Source organism: Phalaenopsis equestris, unplaced genomic scaffold (assembly GCF_001263595.1).
Source record: "Phalaenopsis equestris unplaced genomic scaffold, ASM126359v1 Scaffold200734, whole genome shotgun sequence".
In the NCBI taxonomy this organism is placed as follows: Eukaryota; Viridiplantae; Streptophyta; class Magnoliopsida; order Asparagales; family Orchidaceae; genus Phalaenopsis; species Phalaenopsis equestris.
In genome coordinates this window covers 283,057-283,595 of record NW_018220542.1, presented here as the reverse complement: position 1 = coordinate 283,595, position 539 = coordinate 283,057, and positions in this window count along the sequence as shown.

The following is a 539-nucleotide window of genomic DNA, read 5'->3' as shown; positions in this document are numbered from 1 at the left end:
TGACAGATTTCTGGTAAATGACTTATGGTTTAGAGAGTTCCTCCATACTTCTGTCCAACATCTGGCTATGAGTGGGTCTGATCATAGGCCCTTGCTTATTCAAATATCTTCATCCTCTACTAAACCTAAAGCCAATTTTAGATATCTGAGCATGTGGTCTATGCATGGGGATTTTATTAATCAAGTGGCTGAGGCCTGGACTGAAGTCCATCATCACACTCCTGGTATCAAGCTTTGGTTGTTACAGAACTCAGCAAACATCTCACAAATTGGAACTGGAAGGAGGTGGGTAACATTGATAAGAAAGTTTTTGAAGCTGAACAAAAAGTTTTACAGTTAGAACAGCTATTGATTACTGATATGGGGTCTGATATGGATCTCCAGTTAGCCAATGAAAACTTATTTGAACTGATCAACATGCAAGAGGCTCTCTATGCTCAAAAGGCAAACAAAACCAGGTTCTGTGAGGGTGACAGAAACTCTAAATACTACCATGCTTGCATTAACTATAGGAGGAAAAGCAATACAATTCATAAAAT